General features: G+C 48.4%; 1 pseudogene; it reads right to left on the reverse strand.

Moving 5' to 3' along the window:
* Positions 1–3,500: 3,500 nt before the first annotated feature.
* The window catches only part of LOC144161706 (pyrokinin-1 receptor pseudogene), a 44,139-nt pseudogene continuing 31,616 nt past the window's right edge, over positions 3,501–16,023 (reverse strand).

A 16,023-nucleotide genomic window follows, 5' to 3' on the forward strand; every position in this document is an offset into this window, starting at 1 on the left:
TTCGCCTGCAATCTCATATCCTCTTTCTTCTCCCTTATCCGTCCCCTCCCATTCTCTTCTTGCCTATTTGCACTTGTCCGGCTCAACCTCACCACTCCCTTCCCTCCCTTTCCCATCCGACGTGCTTTTTTTTTTCGTCCCCGTCAGCCTCATCGCTTCTCTCCTCCGCCTTCAACCGCTTTCCCTCCCGTCCTTCCCCCTTCTTCCGCATTCTTCTTCCCCCTACCTCTCCCGTCAAATCCCCATCGTGAACTCCCCTTCGACAACTCTCCTCCTCCTCCGAGCCGTTCCCTCCTCATCTTTGCATGTTTGTTTTTTCATCGCGTTCTATGTCCCTCACTCTACATATCCCACTCTCCATCCTGTGCCTCTTCCTCAACAATCCTTTGCCCCTCGTCGATTGCTTGCTTATCGATTCCCAAGTGGGCCAGTGACACACTATACTACCCGCCGCGGTGGCTCAATGGCTAAGGCGTTGCGCCGCTGAGCATGAGGTCGCGGGTTCGATTCCCGCCCGTGGCGGCCGCTTTTCGTATGAAGGCGAAAAGCAAAAGCGCCCGTGTGTTCGAGATTTTGCGCACGTTCAAGATCCCCAGGTGGTCAAAATTAATCCGGAGCCCTCCCCTACGGCGCGCCTCATTGCGTGCGTTGCGTCGGCGCGTTAAACGCCACAATCAATCAATCAACACACTATACTCGGGAACATGTTAAGAACGGCAATTGCTCATGTATGGTATCACTCCGCCTAAGCGATGGACCCGGCTGTCAACGGGCGCGCGCGTTTTCAAATGAGAGTGCTATTATCGCGTGATTTCGTCTGTTCTTTCTCACGTAGTTTGTTTGTCGTCACTGCCGTAGTTTATCAGCACATTAAGTCCAAAAAAATAACGGGAACGGCTCGTTCCATGTTCAAAATATTCCCAGTAACGCACTACTTGCGCCCGGCGGAGTAACATCCGGCTGCGGTGATGAGGCACAGCGTCAAGTTCTGTTGCCTTAGACGTCTGGCCTTAGGCGCGCATGGAAAAACAACTAACGAAGCAGTTCAGGGAGATATGGGCTGGGCGTCGTTTGAAGTTAGAGAAGCTCAGAGTAAAATATGCTTTGAGATGAGGTTGAGGGCAATGGATCAACGAAGGTGGGCAGCTAAGGTTTTTAGGTACCTATACTTGAAAAGCGTGGACACGCAGTGGTTAAGAAAGACTAGAAGGCTAACGATGAAATACGGAAAGAACAGTGGGGAATCCAAAACAGCCAAGGTAACCAAAAAAGAGGCAAGGCAGATTGAAACGAATAAATGGAGGGAAAAAATGGAAGCCAAAACGTCGTTAGAGATGTACAGGGCTGAGAAGATGAACATCAGAAAGGAAAATTTCTACGATAATTCCCAGGGCAGTGCTTTGCTTTTTGAGGCTAGAGCAGGTTGCCTGCGAACTAAGAGTTTTGTGGGGAAGTATTCACAAAATGATGGGGTATGCGTGGTCTGCGGAAAAGAAACAGAAACTATGCGGCACATCGTGCTAGAATGTGAGGGTATCCATCCAAATCTACATGAAGGGAATATTGGGCTATCAGAAGCCCTAGGATTTAAAGGTATCACAGAGGAAGTTAACTTCAAGGCTGTCGAGGGGACGAAAAGAAGATTAGAATGCTGGTGGACGAAAAGCAGAGAGGGGAATATTGCCTAGGACAGTTACCACTTGTAACAGAAAAAAAAAAGTATTTTGTGCCTAATAAGCTTTTTGTGCCTGCCCTAAGCAGCGCTAGTATCGAACCAAAAGTGTAAAACATAGGTATATTAGTCTTTTTTGGTAAGATGACATGTCATCACCCCAATACAAAGGGGAAACCAATAGAAATAATCAATCATCATCATCATGTTGCGGTTCCAAAGTTGTACCCGAGATAAATGAGCAGCCTCGCCTGTAGCATTTCTGCAGTGACAGGCGCAGTGTGGAAGATGGAGAGGAGGAACATTTTACTTAAATGTACCTTACAACACTTTCGATAAGCGATTTCACTCTTTTCTTCGCGTCTGGAACCACTGCGAAAGCTATAGTTATCGCCAGCACGAAGCGGCGCTGCGTTATTTGCCCGTGGCGCCAGATACGCCTTCCATTCCTGCTTTGTTTTTGTGCTTTTCTTTTTTAAGTTGCTATCGAAAAGCATTCATTGCTGCAACTGAAGGAAAACCGAACAGCCATTACATGGCGTTAGTGACGTAATTCGCGCCGTAGAAGAACGTCAAGACCGGGAAAGAGAGAAAAATCTTTCGAGCGAGTTTCCAAGTTATCTGATGGCCATAGAGCAGTAATTTTTGGCCGGGGTACTTTGCGACCCCCGAATCTAAGTACTGGGTGTGTTTGGTGACTACGTTCTACAAGCATAAAAAAAAGTTGAATAATAGTGTTGCAGGGTTCCTTTAAACGGTGTATTAAAACAATATAAAATCAAGTTGAACCGAGCTTGAATATCGCCCGTAAAGGTAAAAAATGGCTTCTAGACAACGGTACGTACCGGACACTCTAAGTGACAAAAAAAATTGGCCGCGTATCTGCTCCTTTCGTTGCAAATGACGTAAAAAGACGATAGTCTTTATCGGCTTTTGCGAAGTAAATGCCTCCCTTCGCTTTCCCGCTCACCTCTCATGTTGTACCTCTTGCGTCGCGCTCCTCCCAAGGTAAAGACGCCAAATGTTTGCTTAAATCATTTTAAATTTCCCCCCTTCCACTGCTCCAAACCGGGTGTCTCGATGCGAACGCTGCCGTACGGCGAAGACGCGCGTTAATCGAGGCACCCTACTTCAACGTTTATAGAACCGCGTTTCCCTACTCCACGTGCGTTGCAAGCAGTACGTGGAAACTATCTAGTGGAACCTTGCGTAACTGTTGCCGGCTGATTTCTTAAAATGGCGCCAGAAGCTATGGTGGCGCGGGCGACAGCAGGCGACGGCGGAGTGAATTCTTTTTCTGCAGTTGATGAAGTATTTAATTTCGCAAAAGTCAAGCATGTTTGAATTTTTATAAAGGAACACTGCAAATATCACTTCTGTATTGATTTGTTGTCTCATATTTGCGTAATGTCTTGTTCTTCTTCAACAATGTTGACAAGTATGAACATTACACCGGACCAAGACGGGTAGATTTAGCTGTGACTATATAAGACTATTGCGCAGGCATTGTTTTGCTTTGGCCGGGTGGCTGAATCGAGTCACAGACAGACAGACGGACAGACAGACCAAAATTTCTGGGTTTAAGTAGCCCAAGAAAGACTATCGTCTTTAAAAAAAACAACACGCCGGAATATATAATTTTCATCGTTCACAGCAGCGTTCCCACTTCGCCGCCGTGGACAAAAACAAGCCGCAGGGTATTGCGCGTCCTCTGCGCTCCTGTGCTCTTCCTTGTTCATCACCCCTGCACAGCTCGCATCACGCTATACCCACGCCGGCGCGAAGAAACGAGAGCGCCGGCACAGTAATGACCTCTGTCACGCCACATTCAACCGCTGCCGCCACGACCCATCGCGCAGAAATGAGCGGCCGGTCCAATCACGGGTGGCTGGCTCCTCGAGAGGCCCTTCTCTGCGCGAGAAAGGCGTAAGCACAGATCGAAGAGATGCCCTCCCGGAACGATTACGGCGCCAATAACGACCCGCGGAAGCTCCGAACAAAGTCGAACTGCCCCATTGTTTGCCTCTGCCTGGACTACGGTAATAGTCTCATGTGGACTCCCCATTGTTATCCAAACGCGCACACGCCACGACATCAAAGACTCGTTATATTTGCCCCTCGACCTTATCGCCAATTGATGTTCGAACAAACCGGTGGCCGATTTTTCCCCAATTGTCCTAGAGTGACTGTCGGGGGCGTGGTACTACAGCACTCTGACCCGGTCCCAGGTCAGTGGCGAGTGTTGAATACCGTACACATGCAATGAAGTCACGCAGTTTTACACCCCCGTCCAAATAAAGCGAAGTAAAATCGAGCTCGTTGGTCAACATGCATTGTTGAGAATTAAGCGCGGACTATAAAACCCGCACAAGAAACGAGGACGACGCCGGCGCTTGTGTCGTCCTTCTTTTTTGTCCGTGTTTTAAGCTCGCGCTTAATTTTCAACAATGCGAATAAAGCGGGTGAAATGTCCAGGCAAGGTTCTTCCAGCGCAACAACGGTGTCGAGCCGACCACTAGAGGGACCAAAATGAAATGTCCCAACCACCAATTACGAATGTCGAGAAGCCCTTTCACCGCAACTCCCGCTCTTTCTCTACCACCGATCTTCTGTACCCCTCTATGCGCGTGCTTGAAATATAGAGGGCTTCCGCCTTGAAGGAGCAAGCTAGATTGCGTGGCATCCTCCCTCTCTGTAGAAAAAGTTGAGGGACCACCATGGATGGGTGCCGCGAGATTCAGCGAATGGTAATAAATTTTTGTTGAGATTGCTGGTTGATGGCAATGGTTTATTGAGGTAATGCGTTTGATTACCCGTTTCATCAAGCCTTGGTAATGCAATTCTGCAGGCACGTGCATGCAGTTGCACTCCGGACACTTTACAGGTCACATATCAATCAATCAATCAATCAATCAATCAATCAATCAATCAATCAATCAATCAATCAATCAATCAATCAATCAATCAATCAATCAATCAATCAATCAATCAATCAATAAATCAATCAATCAATCAATCAATCAATCAATCAATCAATAAAAAATCTTTATACCAACCTTTATACTACGGCACTTTCGTGGGTAGAAGGCAGGGGGACGAGGAGCCTAGTGTCTTTCCGTCCACTGCTATCACGGCGAGGTCATCCGATAAGCCATGATTGGAAGACCCACCTGTCGTCTAAACCAACATGCCTTGGTCCTTGCCTCCACGAGCACACACCGTTTCCGGCTTCTCGGCCAGTCCCCAGGAACAAGGCGTTCTGTCTCGTAACTCGTGGCGATCCTTTTTCGCCACTGGCCCCGCGAAAGCCCGACACGCAAAGGACCGTGAACCACGGACGCTAAAACAAAACAGCGAAATCTGGGCGCACACCGGAGCATAGTTTAAATAGTTTCCCCGCGTTGAGGCTCCCCTCATAATCCAGCTGTATAACCCCGAGCACGCGGAACCCGGCTGCGTTTCTTCAGGCATGCAAGAACGGACATCATCGATGCGGGAGGGCGCACATAGCGGTTGGGAAATACGGGCGACGTGAATGCCGTACGTCAAAGTGAGAACATTGGAGGGGGGTTGAGCGGGAGGTTTATGCGGACTCCGGATAGAAGAGGGTGGAACTCATTCGAAGGTCCCTTGGATGTAACGAATGGTGAGAACTGGTATGGCAACGACGCTGAAAAATATTTGACTAGGTTTTTAGAATCATGTGGGTGAACATTAGCCGCTATGCGGCGCGACATTGTGCCCATCGTCCATTATGCTGAATAGATTCGCTGGAGGTTCATGCATGACACACACACACGCATGCGCACAACAGAATAAAAACAAGGCGGTTAATAGGTACAGTTTTGGTTGTGGTATCGGCCTCCTATACAGTAGCATAGCGTATCCAGAACATCCCAAAATTTACATCACCGATCATATCATTACGTGGCGGCAGAGGTGATGAGGCGATCCATGGTTGATAGGAAGTGGTCTATTTACACAGAGATGCGATGGACCAATTTACCAAATGTACATAGTTGGTTGGTTGGTTGCCTCAGGTCATGGCACATACCCACGCGGGGGATTGGCCAAGAAGCTTTATACCTAATCAGGATGTGACCTAATTTATTTTAGATCTCAAAATTTAGAAAAGGAAATACAAAACAGAATTTTTTTAATATGTATAATATGAAAGTAGAGTCAGGAACAAAAATTAAATAAATGTGAAATGCTTAGCTAGGTAGCAGGAATACGGCATGTCGCCGCAACATAAGAATGAATGGTGGACATAACATCCCTGTGACAGACTCCTAGGGCGGAAGTGCCTAGTGACAGAACCTTGGAAGTAGATAGCGGAAGGTGGAGGCGTCTAAAGATTGACTCCAGATGCGTGCGTCGCATTGGGGAGAAGCTGCGGCAATCATGGCGGCCATTAGACAGCGCAAGCAAGGACAGAGGCACTTCGTCGTCCTCCTCGTCTTCTGACTTGAGCCATGGCAGTATGGGGCATTTCCCGCCTGTGTGTCCAGTGACAATATCATCGATGATCTAAGCAATTTTGATGAAAATAAGCTTCGCTCTAATGCTTACTTGAGGCTGCTGACGATGATAAGACACAAATCATTGGTCGGCCATACGAACCACTCATTTTATATTATCAGCGAACAAAAGCAGGTCGAAGTCTAATCAACGTCTGGTCAGCACAAAGGCATGGTTTGAAGCGAAGCAGAGGTACAGGAGATTGCGAGACGCCGCGGCAGTGCAAAACATGCCTAAGCGCCTTCCAGCGGGCGTCAGGTCACGCCGAACTCGGCGGAAGCTAGCAGTCGCTCGAGTGCACCCCGTGACGTCACAAGCGCGGTACGCGAGAACAGCGAAGGAACCACGGCGCTGCACTGAGGAACGCCGCGCGCGTCACACTAATTTAGCTAATGCCGTGCTCGCAACGGGCAGGCTGTGTTGCAGCGAGAGGGAACAGGGCTCCATCCTGCGACCAAAGGAAAGTTATTCGTAATGCCTGGTTACGCCAATTCTCTCGGCACGCCTGTTCCGCTGCGACAGCTCCGGGCGCACTGAGCCGCCGCCGCCGCCGCCGCCGCCGCCGCCGAACTTGCGGCCCTTTCGTCGTTGCCCGGCATCTACGCTCCATCCGCTGTCAAAATGTTAATTAAAAGGAACTCAGTCTCATGCCTCTCGACAAGTCACGCTCACGCCCCGTCAGATCCACTCAGCCGCTCCGAGCACCGCCTGATCGGGGTCGTTCATTTGCGCAAAAGCGGAGGGAAGATGTCGTTGACACCACCCCGCGAAACAACGGCGCTTGTGTTCTGGGGACACGCGTTGAAGGCGTGACTGACCGAGCTCGAGCGTGCTGTCGGCCTAAATTGGTCAGAGTAGGTAATTATTACGAACTTGGCCTGGAAGGCAGCAGGCGGAAAAAAATGAAAAAGCACAGAGTATATATTTTAAACACTACGAGGCAGGCTGCTTCGCTTGATATTTATTTATTATTTATTTATGACATACTGCGGGCACTAGGTCCAAGCAGGGTGGGCGGTACACGTGCACACTATTCACTAGTAATACACCACTTTATGACAGCACATTTGTGGTGGCTAGGCCAATGGACTAACTGATGGTGCGTGGAAAAAAAAAGAAAACTTGAAAAGGTTAGTTTGTGCTAAGTAAGGAAGAAGCGCCTGGGGGTTGATGGTGCGGGGTAACTCTTCGAGTTGTCGATTCTTCACTTCGAGTAGTCGATCAACTCACTCTCGCGCTACGAACGACTGGCCTCCTGGCTAGCTCAGTTGGTAGAGCGACTGCTCCGGTTGAGCGGTGGTCCCGGGTTCGAATCCTGGACCAGGATCAATTTTTCCTCAACTGCGAAGTTTCTGAGAAAGCTGTCTTGCTTTCCCTTGTAGCCTTATGGCTGCATTGAGGTGCATGTTCAATTTTCATTCACAGAAACTTACTCCACCTTGGGGATTTTCCCTAAATCCGGTCGTTTAACTCGTTAGGGCGATACAAACAATGAAGGGTCGAATGCTAATTTGTTGCCTACGAGCACGGAAAGAAAATCAAGTCTGAATGGCTTTCATCGAATTTTGAGCAAGGGTAGGTCATTAATTTTCATTTATTCAGTAAGTGAGTCAGTTCGGGAAAATTTGTTATGTATAAACCACCCGGCTTTTCCTTGAATTCGTTCAAGGTTATCGATGTTAAAATCTATGTACCGGATCCAAACGGTACATGCGCACTCGAGCTTGGGTCTTATTAATGCTACATAAGCTACAAGCTTTACGCTAGTCGGGACACTTTTAATCTTGTGTTTTAGGAAACAAAGATTTCGGAAGGCAGAGGAGCAAACGCTGTTGATGTGAAGGTTCCAGGACGATTTATTTGTTAATGTCACGCCTAAAGACTTATAGTTATTCACCTCTTCCAGCGGCAACGAACCTAGTTTGTAGACATGCTTGACTGCTGCTGTTTTACGAGTTTCAGGAAGATACACACACTCGTTAGCATTAAGAATCATGCTTCATTCATAACACTATTTCAGAATGTTTCCTAAGCTATTGTTCAGGTCGTCTTGATAAGTTGTGGAATTAACATTTGTATACAAGATACAATCATCCGCGAAGAGTCAAATCTGAACACCAGGGTTAACTACACCCTCAATGTCATTTACATACAAGAGAAAAAGCGCCGGACCTAATACACTTCCCTGTGGCACTCCAGAAGTGACTGGAAGACAGCCCGAGTGCTGCCCCCCTCTCCCTACCCCCCTCAATCAGCAAGTTGTTTGCGGTCAGTTAAGTAAGCTGTAATTCAAGAGACCGAAATTTCAGGAACACCAGTCTTCCTAAGTTTTAAAATTAGTTTACAATGAGGTACCTCGTCAAAGGCTTTGCAAACGTCTAAACAAAATTACATAACTTGGACTTTTTATCAGGTAGCAAGCGAGTGGATAATTGTTATTAGTTGCGTAACGGTAGAGTAGCCCTTTCTGAACCTGTGTTGAAAATTTTTAAAATTGAGTGTTCTTCTAAATATTCATTTATACAGTGGCATATGATATGTCCTATCACTTTACAGCAGGACGTAGTTAAGGGAATTGGGCGGTAATTTTCTACCGATCGTCGGCCTCCCTTTTTAAATATAGGCACCACCCGGGCCATCCTCCAGTCATCCGGTAATTGTGCTGGTCGCAAGGAAGCACGGAAAAGAGTACCTAAAAATTTCGCGAGAATTTCAGCATAACAACGAAGGAACACAGTTGGGATGTTATCTGGACCACAGGAAGTTTTGGTTTTAAAATTGAGCAGCAAAAAATTCAGCCATCATGATTTCAGTTTCGCTTCCGAAAAGCATTGGGGCGCAATTAGCAAAGTCGAAATCCCAGGCAATCTCCACTAACGGAGAGGGGCGCAGCATGCAGTGTATGAGTGTCTTCTTGGCACCTTGGCGTTTTTGCCCACGAGGATGAAACCATTGGGGGGCAGAGGCATCCAGCTTTGCTGTAAAAGGCTCTTGTCTTTGAAGCACGAATCTCTCTAGCGCGATGCGTAAACGAGTGTCCCAGTGTTTTTTTTAGTACGCGTTATGTTCTAGGGCGAGGCGTAAACGAGTTTCCCCGGTGTTTTAGTTCCGTGACTACATGAGACGACGATTACTACGACGACAGGATACGGCAACAGCACCAGCCCTTCGCCCCTAATGAAAAAGTGCAACATGTTGAGGTGAAGCAAGTGCCGAGCCAAATAAAAGCAAGCGAGCCCGCAAACAAACAAACAAACAAACAAACAAACAAACAAACAAACAAACAAACAAACAAACAAACAAACAAACAAACAAACAAACAAACAAACAAACAAACAAACAAACGCATGCACACGAACTCCTTGCGCTTCTGCATCAAATTCTGGAACTGGGTTTGTTTTTAACGTAGACTATTTGTTGACAGACAGGCCAAATACACGCAACACCGGCCATACACAGCTTGGCTGCAAAATGAACTCGACACAGCAGCTCACGCTTTGCTCGGGGTCATGGTTGGTGCCTCCCCATTTGTCTTCCGGGGGAAGACCACATGAACACCTGAAACACGGATGATTCAAGACCACAGCCAGCCGCCGACAACGTTGGCGCCGCCACCGGCTACGCAGCATGGGGTGTAGCAGGAAACAAAGAAATGGAGGCGGAGGGCTTAAAACCAACTGCTCGGCGCCCGCAAGTACTGTCGCAATGCCAGTCAACTGCTATGCCGGGCAATTTGCAATGACTCAATGACCTCCGCAGCCTAGCTCCAAGGGTCAATTTCATCGACTTTCGCGCGCTGTTTGACGTTGTTAACATTTACACAGTGCATAGCTGCTGAACGCTGTTATTCCCGCCACACTCACTGGCCGTCCACTTTTTACGGCAACTGCAATTTTTTTGTATTAGCTTTAAAGAATAACAACCATAACGGCTGGTTTTCGCACGATTGGGCACTTAAAAGTTTGCAGCTTGAGCAGCTAAACCGTACGTGACTAGCATATGCCTCGAATCTTGATATTCAGAAGTGGCCTCTCGTAAAATCGTCTGCAAGGCAGTCTAGACGCAGCCACAGCGTGCTACGCCATTGCGCAAACCCGGCACAAAATCAGGAAACCACGCACAGTACCACGACGAAATTTCTACACCAACACGAACATTTAAACATCAGCGCTAAAACGGAACAAAAGAGTGACAGGACAGGGCGCTGACTAGCAACAACATGGTTTGTTTCGCCGTGGCGGAATATAGGTATACCTTCGAAGAAAGAGATCTTCGAGGCGTCTGTCATCCACGAGCGAAAGGATTCCTCCCTCAGCAAGCCATCTATTGACTTTGTTACGAAAGGAGCACGAATAGCTTGATAGATGACAACCTTCTTCGCGCGTGCCCCTGTGTGTAGATATAAGTACTTTACAATCTCTTATCTTCATCTGTTCCTTCCTCTTTTACGTTTCTCTTTATTCGAAGGTATATATATATGTAAACCATGTTGTTGCTAGTTAGAGCGCTTTCCTGTCACTCTTTTGTCCCGTCTTAGCGCTGTTGTTCAAATGTTCAGTATGTAACAACAAGCCCGCACTACCACGCTTTTTCACAACACCAACACCCCACACCGGGAGGCGAAACCTTTCAAGAGAGAGAGAGAGAGAGATAGAGAGAGAGAGAGAGAAACATTTATTGTAGTATTGAGCAGGAGGATGTTCTGAGGGCCTCCACCCAGTTAGAGGAATCCTTATTCCAAGATGCCTTGGAGCTGGCTGGCCGTCCGTGCCCGTTCTACCAGTCGGCGGTGGTCCGAGACCTCGGAGCTGATGAGCTGCTCCACCCACTGCTCATAGGTAGGGTTGTGATTTGGGGTTATAGTGGAGGTCCGTTGGCAGTCCCATACAACGTAGTAAAAGGTGCCAGTAACAGGGCAGAAGTTACAGGTGGCAGGGTATTGGGTGGGGTACATGGCGTTTAGTAGGGTGTTATAGGGATACGAATTGGTTTGTATAGGCACCAGAAAGTGGTTTTTCTTCGTCGCATGTTAATTGTGAATGAGGTGGCGGGATGCGACGGCGGTTGTTTTTGTAGTGGGATAAGATTTCGGTGTATGTGTGCAGTGGGGTTGGCTTTGAGGCAGGTCGGTCGTTGTTTTCTCCCTCTGAGGGGTGTGTATGAGCACAGGCAGCGGCTTGTGCCGCCTCGTTTTCTTCGAGGAACTGGTGGCCGCGTGACCAGATAAACTGTAACACAGATGCATCGGACTATCAAGCCATCCCCGTTTCTCGCTTGGGGCCTGGATGTCCAACTAGACGAAAGGTAAACTGGGACGGAAGGTCCAATCGGTCACGTGTTCAGCGAGACCAGAGATCCACCGAGACGGAAGGTCCAATCTAGCATGAATATCCACCGAGACGAAAGATCAACCGGGACGGAAGATCCAATCGGTCACGTGATCAGCGAGACCAGAGATCCACCGAGACAGAAGGTCCAATCCAGCCTCAATATTCACCGAGACGAAAGATCCACCGAGTCAAAAGGTCCAATCGAGTCTGTATATCCATCGTGACGAAACATCCACCGAGACAGAAGGTTCAATGGAGACGAAATGTCCAACGAGATGAAAGATCCACCGAGACGAAAGATCCATTGTTGGACCTTTCGTCTCGTTGGACTCCGGAATTCCCCTTCCCTCACTATGACGAGAGGAAGTACCCGGTCCTCGACAGCCTCATCACCGCGGCCGAAGGGTGTCACTTTTTGCACGATGTCACGCACAACACCTGGATGCGCACCATATCCCCGAAGAAGTTATTCTCAGCTTGTACAATAAATCAATTGAAGCCTTGGCAGAGCCGACCCTCCAACGCAACAGCAGAATCACGCAAGTGTTATCTTTTTTTCAGAACAGTTCAAGCAGGTGAAGAATGAACGACGCAGTCAGGACTATCTGAAAGAAAAAAAAAGAGAAACGAAAAGTAACCACTTCCTTTAGTCCTCACTCGGTCTGAGAAACATCGAAAACCGTGCCAACGTCATCGAGTTTTTCCCGGCCCCTAACAAGTTATCCAAACTTTTGCAAGAAAGCCCATGAAGCCCATGTCTAGAACTGCGAGCGGTAAAAAAGCATAGCATGCCCTTTGTGGCTTACTCAGAAGGCGTGCCATTATATTCACTATCGTTAAAATGTAAATAAAAGTAGGTTGGGCGGACGGAAAAATACGTTAATGATAGATTTCCCAAGCACAGCCAGAAGGTGGGAAACGCAAACAACGGCCACCTCGGCATACACTGCAGAGATTGTCGTTGGTATCCTGACCTTCCTAAATTATCCGTAATTCACTAATATAACAACCACCTGATACAGGAGATCGTTGAACCCTACGTGAATAATTCCCACAGAGACACGTGTGTCAGGTGCCCAACAATGTGTTAACAGATAAAGAAATTGCTTATTTATCTAGAACAGTACATGAGCAACGGTGGTACCTCAACATATATCTGTGTTTTTCCCTCTTCTCTCTTTGCCTCCTTCCTTGCAATGTAATCCTGCACATGTAATCCTACATATTCTTTCTTGCAATAAACGCCAGTTAGTTAGCGTGTTGTTTCGTCTACTCGTCTGCGTCCGTGTCTTTTTTCGCGCTGAACCCAGCAATGAATTACCAAATAACCCGAGCTTATACCTCAGTAAACCTCGGAGCCTGGAAAATCCCAAACCTATTATATTGGAGTCGTCTCTCGGAAAACGGATTGATCCTGTCAACGCCAGCAGATCCTAATCTCGATTGATTGTGGGGTTTAACGCGCCGACGCAATCCAGGCGATGAGGCGCGCCGTAGTGGAGGGCTACGGATTAATTTTGACCACCTGGGGATGTTTAACGTTCGCCGAAATCTCGTACACACGGGCGTTTTTGCTTTTCGCTTCCATCAGTAAAGGGGGCCGCCGCGGCCGGGAATCGAACCCGCGTACTTGGGCTCAGCAGCACAACGCCATAGCCACTGAGCCACCGCGGTGGGTCGGAGCCTAATCTCAACTATATTGTAGTAAGCTCTTATCACACACCATGAATGACTTCGGCCCTCACGTGTCTGCTCAGGACGCCTTCCTTCAATCAAAATAAGAAAAAAGAGCCGTCAAAATAGCCACGTACAACTTGCGCAGCTCTGTGCTGGCTACAACCCTCAAGGGAGCGTTCGATACGTGGAACACTAAGCAATAATACTGGTGACAGGGGTGGCAGTTATGTGGCAGGAATCTTCCGAAGACCACCGTCTTTCGACGACATTTGCTGCAAAACGAGCCGATACGCAGCTAATTTCTATTTATGGGCGAAGCTCCTAAAGGGATTGGGCTGTTGGCGTCTTCTGTCGTCGCCGTAGTAGTGGTAATTGTCGTTCATCTCATGTAGTCACGGTACTAAAACACCGGGAAATTTGTTTACGCCTCGCTCTGGAGCGCTTCATAAAGCGTACTAAAAGAAAATCACCGGAACACTCGTTTATGATTCGCGCCGGAAAGCTTCGTGCTTCAAAGACAAGAGACTTTTACCGCAAAGCTGTATACCTCTACCCCCCAAAGGTTTCATCTCCGTTGGCAAAAACGCCAAGGCGCCAAGAATACACTTATACACTTCATGCTTCGCCCCTCCCCAGGTTTCACGATAGTGGAGACGGCCCGGGATTTTTTTGCGGATGTGAATACGCGTCAATGTCTGTCTTCCAGAGCCCGTCTCATGTCGCAGCATTGCACCACCCTTCAACGCGCGCTAGCGAACCCACCCCCGGTTTGCCACGTAACACCACCAAGGCAACCTAGGCTGACAAAGCGGGAGCTGAGCCACCTCGCATGGGTGTTCGGCGGAGAAGCAAAGCGGTGCTCCAGGAATTCATCGGGCAATCTCGCAGTCAAGTCGACAACTGGCCGTGTAGAATGCCTGGCACACTATAAAGTGCGGCGCTTCTCTCCCTCGCTTGTGTCCTGGGCAACGCCGCAGCGTTGTCATTCCCAATTAGGCCCCCGGTCTCGTGCGCAAACATTTGGCAGTCGCAGCTGTAAAAGAAGCGGAGCTTTGGAAAGCCGCTAGTCCGAGCAATCTCCTCAAATGGCCTCTGGGCAAGCAGCAGCCGCGCTCACCAAACCAAGCACCGTGCGCCAAGCGGGTGGAAGCCTTCATCGCCCTCTTCAATCTCAGGTGCCGCAATTAGCTCCTCCCAATCTGGCGGCCTTTTCGACCGACAGCTTAATTTTATGCACCGCGCTCTCGTTGTCCTAAACCGATGACCGTGTCGGCCGTTCTCGCATGAGATTTAACGGCCGCGGCCCTTTCAAAGTTGGTCGCTTCGCTTGAGTGTGAGCGGAAGCTGTCCACTCCTTCCCTCCTACGGCTCGGCCAGTGAAATAAACAGAAAATACCGTAAAGTATTCTTTACAAAAACAGAGGCTTCTACAAGGCGCATCGCTTTGCAGTAACTGAAAGAAACCGGCTATGGTGTAACCAACCAAATAACAGAGTCTTTTTGCAAGCAATTGACCCGGAGTTGAAATAAAGACTTCCAGGACAGCTCCCTCGTAGCCTAGAAGCATTATACCATCGCCTGCGACTGAACTCGAATTACACCAAGTTACCTTTTTCGCCTCGCACTGACGACCAACCCGTACTGCGACAACTGGTGTTCTGTGGAAACCGTTGAACATGTTTTGTCAGAACGTGTGGCCTACTTTGCACCAAGATCCCGTTTTATTTTTTATGTTTTTGAAGATATTCAACGCCCACAACAAGGGCCGGTAATCCTGAAGACTACCCTAGGAAGGTGGACTTGCCCCTAAAAGCAGCGTCCGGATCTAAAAAGTTTGTTTTCTTATTTGGAAGGCATTGTCCACATTTTAAAATTCTGAATTCTGTGACAAAATTTGAGAAGTAGCCCGTCAAGCACGTCAAGCCACGGCAGTGTTTTTTTTTTTCTTTCTGCCCACCTCTTTCTGGAGTCTTTTTTTTTCCTCCATCCGCGATCCCTAGCAGAGAAGCATGTAGACGATTGCTAACGCTGGCAAAACTCTCTGCCGTTTCAATAAAGAGCCTTCTCTCTCTTTCTCTCCCGCGGAACTTGATATATATTGCACGGAGTTCTACCTAATGTCTCGCTATGGCCGGTATTCAATAGCGAGGCGCGCATGCTGGCAACCATGTGAATGCGCCGTCACTGGTTACGTCGGGCTCCGTGAGATGGCGGTACTTGTCCGTGTCCGTGCTAAGCGCATAATATGGGTTCGACATTCCAACCTCTAGCCCGTCAAACGCAAATTAATGCCTCGACTCAAATGTGAGTGCGATAAATAACAACTCTGTTGGCACCACCGTTGAGAGTCGGGTTGAAACGGAGCAGACGACTCCCGCTGGTGTTATTTTTGTTCTTCGGCGTGCGGCCGCAGTGTCATAAGCCGTGCCATGTTTGTGGCGCCTCGACCATGTCCGTGGCCATTTCAGTGTTGCCAAATGAAGAAATTGACAGCTAAACTTTTCAATGAATACCGGCTATGCAATTTCCACGGAGCAGTTGTTAGGGGCGCATTAGATGGGATGGCATCGGCAAGCCACTGTTATAATTATGTACCGCTGCAGCGTCTGATGGCGGTACATGCCCACGGAGGGGCGCCGTGGAAGCAAATGAAGCCACGCACCCAGAAAGGAAGATTGCCAGGTGACAGACGCTATCAGAAGATGAGGAAGCAGGTCATTCTAATGGGAAGTAGCTGAAAAAGCGACGTCGTAGTATGTACTACAAAGGCATCAAGGGCGGAGTTCGAACCGCAAGCAGCAGACGTTCCAGTGTGGTCGAGGC

The sequence above is a fragment of the Haemaphysalis longicornis genome, unplaced genomic scaffold (genome assembly GCF_048455015.1).
Source record: "Haemaphysalis longicornis isolate Haplotype H1 unplaced genomic scaffold, Haemaphysalis longicornis Haplotype H1 scaffold_12, whole genome shotgun sequence".
Taxonomy (NCBI): Eukaryota; Metazoa; Arthropoda; class Arachnida; order Ixodida; family Ixodidae; genus Haemaphysalis; species Haemaphysalis longicornis.